This window comes from Lepus europaeus, chromosome Y, assembly GCF_033115175.1.
Source record: "Lepus europaeus isolate LE1 chromosome Y, mLepTim1.pri, whole genome shotgun sequence".
Taxonomy (NCBI): domain Eukaryota; kingdom Metazoa; phylum Chordata; class Mammalia; order Lagomorpha; family Leporidae; genus Lepus; species Lepus europaeus.
Genome location: NC_084851.1, coordinates 8,289,360 through 8,293,125, shown reverse-complemented (window position 1 = coordinate 8,293,125; position 3,766 = coordinate 8,289,360). Strand labels below are relative to the sequence as shown.

General features: G+C 67.0%; 1 pseudogene; it reads left to right on the top strand.

The window, feature by feature from the left end:
- Window positions 1–983: 983 nt before the first annotated feature.
- On the top strand, window positions 984–3,489 carry LOC133754072 (zinc finger protein 628-like; annotated as a pseudogene).
- Window positions 3,490–3,766: the final 277 nt, after the last annotated feature.

The following is a 3,766-nucleotide window of genomic DNA, read 5'->3' as shown; positions in this document are numbered from 1 at the left end:
GGAGTTTGCAGCCCTGGGAGTGGAGACGGCTCCCACGGGAGACTTGTGGGAATACGAGGGCACAGGCCAGGAGGGCAGTGGGTTCCGCGTGGGGGAGGGGTCTCAGCATTCTTCATTGCGTAGGGTGGTCCTGCAACCCTGCAGTGTTGAGAAGGACCCTTGTCCTCAACCCAGAGGCCAGCGGCACCTGCCGCCAATTGATAGCCGGGGCTCCCCTGGGAGGTGGGAGCCGCTGGCGGAAGCTGAGGGCTTTCTCTCCGATTGCTTGTGTTTTCTCCGGAGCTGGCGTGGTCCGTGGCGGGGTTGCCAGCTTAGAGCAGGAGAGGACAGGGTGCTGGAGTCTGGGGAGAAGAGAGGCTGCCAGGGAGCCTCAGAGCCGGGGTGTGTGCAGTGGGGCCGGCAGGGCCGCCTCAGGGGCCAGTATATGCTGGGGGAGGGGCTGTGAGAATGGGGTCGGGACAGTGGCACAAGGCCCGCAGCAGCAGGAGCCACAGACCTGGTAGTGTCCAGGGACTTGGGGTTCCAAGAGGGCGTGAGCTAGGAGGCAGGGTGATGGTGGCTAGGAAAACTGGTTGGAGGCCAGGGCCCTGCAGAGGCTGTGGTCAGACTGAAGGGTTAGGGCGAGGCCTGGTCGCAGCCCGTGTGGAGGCACAGGTGGGTGAGGTCTTCAGGGAGCTGTGGGCCGCAGAGGACCAGGCCTGGATGTACCGGAAAGGAGCACAGTCCTGCCGGCCGCGCCCAGGCTGCTCAGTCCGGGGACATGGCCAGCGTAGCGAGGGTGACCCGTTGTCCCAGTGTGTCGGTGGTTTCCATTTTGACACTAGTAGCCTCTTTTCCTGGGCAGCCCTGGGCTGCTGGGAGCACACATCACACGGGAACCACCCCCCCACCCCCGCGGGGTGGGTGGCCCAGGGAGGCAGCCAGTGTAGCCTTCGGCTGAGTGTAAAGCCCGCTGCTGACCCAGAATCCCTCCACCAGGTGTGATGGTCGGCTCCCACGGGGCATGGCGCCTGCCTCCACCGCGGAGGGGACCGGGGAGAAGCCAGGCCCCGCAGCCCCCGCAGCCCAGTATGAGTGTGGGGAGTGTGGCACGTCGTTCTGCTGGTCCTCGTGGCTACTGTTCCACCAGCGCAATAACAGGGGCGAGCGGCCCTACAAGTGCCCAGACCTCCCCAAGGTCTTCAAGGTTTTCTCGGCGCTACTTTACCACCAGCGGAGTCACACAGGCAAGAACTGGTCCAGCTTGCGGCGCCAAAGCCACGTGCACAAGGGCGAGCGCCCCTATGCCTGCGGCGTCTGCGCCAAGAGCTTCAGGCAGAGCACCAACCCGGGGCAGCACCAGAGCGCGCACAGCGCCCCTTCCGCTGCCCGCTCTGCCCCAAGACCTTCATGCACTCCTCCAACCTGCTGAGGCACCAGCGCCCGCCTCCAGACCCGCGCCCGCTGCCCTGGGAGCCCTGCCCAGGCACCGGCAAGGTCCTGGTGACCGAGGCTTACCTGCAGCCGCTCAGCCCGCCCGCGCCCCTCGCGCCGCCGCCGCTGCCGCCAGTGGTGCCCGAGTTGTTTCTGGTGGCCGCCGAGACCACGGTGGAGCTGGTGTAGCGCTGCGACAGCTGCGAGCAGGGCCTCGGCAGCGAGGAGCTGCTGATGGAGCACCTGCCGTGCCCCGGGCCCCAGGACGCGCCCCGCGCGCGGCCCAAGGCGGACTCGCCGGCGTCGCTGGCCCCCGGGGCCCCTGTGCCACAGCCTGCGCCCGCCGCCGCGCCTGGCTTCGCGTGTCTTCCGGACGGTGGCCGGCCTCTCCCGCCACCAGCACAGTTACGGCCGGCCGGCAGGCAGGCCTTCAGCTGTGGCAGCTGTGACAGCGCCTTCCGCAGCTGGCCAGCCTCCTGGCGCACCAGCGGTGCCACGTGGAGGAGGCGGTGGCCAGGCACCCTCCCTCCCCCGCCGAGGCGGCCGAAGTCACCTGCCCCAGGAGTCGCCGGTTCCCGCAGCCCCCGCTCCGCCGCCTCCTGCCCCGCCCACCCCGGCCTCTGCGGAGCGCCCCTACAAGTGCGGCAAGACCTTCAAGCGCCCGTCCCTGCTGCAGATCCACCGCAGCGTGCACACGGGGCTGTGCGCCTTCACCTGACGACAGTGCGGCCTGGCCTTCAAGTGGTCGTCCCACTACCAGTTCCACCTGTTGCTGCTCGGGCGAGCGCCCCTACGCGTGCGGGGAGTGTGGCAAGGCCTTCTGCAACAGGTCTTGCCCGCTCTGCCTGAAGACCTTCCCGCACTCCTCCAACCTGCTGCTGCACCAGTGCACGCACCTGGCCGAATGCCCCTTGGCCTGCCTGGTGTGCGGCCGCGGCTTCATCATGGCTGCCTACCTGCAGCGGCACATGGGGACACACGCCCCCGCCAGCGCTGCTGGAGCCGCAGCCCCGCGGCCGGCCAGCACCTGCCCAGCTGGCCGCCGGCCCGGCCCTGCTGGACACGCAGGACGTGATATGCTCCCGCACCTCCAGGCCCGCTCTCCCTCAAGGTGGCGGGGGGTGCTGCCCCAGCCTCGGGCCCAGCAGCCCCCAACTCGTAGACGTTTCTCCTGATGCAGACTGTCCAGAGCCTCCAGCTGATCCCCAGCAGCCTGCAGTCCCCCACACCCTCGGCCACGCCCGCACCCCTTAAGCTCATCTTGCTGCCCTCTGCCGGCGCTAGGGCCAGGGGCGGCTGCGGGAGGCCATGTGAGCGGCAGCGGGGAAAGCCGGTCAAGGGGCGGGAGTCCTGTGGCTGCCAGGCCCAGGAGGTCTGGGGAGCATTGCGGGCGCTGGTGCAGGAGGGCAGAACCTGATTGTTCTGCAGAACGTGGGTGGCGGGGAGGCAGGGCCGCAGGAAGTGAGTTGGACCCAGCTGCAGCCGGCCCAGGAAGTGACCATGGTGCAGCTGCAGCCCGTGACGGACCAGCTCTCGGGTTCAGGCGGGGTAGCCGTGACCACCGAGGCCCCCAACCTGCTGGTGGTGCGGAGCGGAGCCGCGGAGGAGCTGCTCACCGGCCCAGGCCCTGGGGAGGCGGGGGACGCGGAGGCCGGCACGGGGGTGGTGCGGGACCGACCTCTTCCAGACGCTGCAGACGGTAGGGTGGCTGCAGAGCGTGCTGCTGCTGAGCCAGGCGGTCGGGGAGCAGACCCCGCTGTGCGCGCAGGAGGTCGACACCCCCGCCCCCAGCCCGCCCGGGCAGAAACTTCTCACCATCCTCAGCGCCCCTGCCAGAGAGCTGTTGGAGAGCAGTGGAGCCGGCTAAGCCGCAGCCACGCTGCAGCTTCTGGCCCCTCCGCTGCCGCCGCTTGGCCCCGTGGCTGCCCCCGCCGGGCTCCCCGCCGCTCCCCGCCGCTCCCTGGCCCAGATGGTACAAGTGGTCCCTGAGGAGCTGGACCCGGCGTCGTGACCCCGCCGGCCCTGCCCTGCATCCGGATTGTGCAGACTGCAGGGACTGTGGGCCAGCTTGGTTAATAAAGACCGCGGATCTCTAAAAAAGAGAGAGAGAGAGAGAGAGAGAGAGAGAGAGAGAGAGAGAGAGAGAGAGAGAGAGAGAGAGAGAGAGAGAGAGAGAGAATTATTGCCATTTCCAACTTTTTGATGGAATTTTTGACCATTTTCAGAATTTTTATGTTTGTAATGATAAGAAATAAAATACTTTACTATGCACTTACATATCTGTGGAATCATTTAAGGCATATTTACCAACTGGCATTTATCTTCAAAGTTGAAATCGTCATACCCACACCAA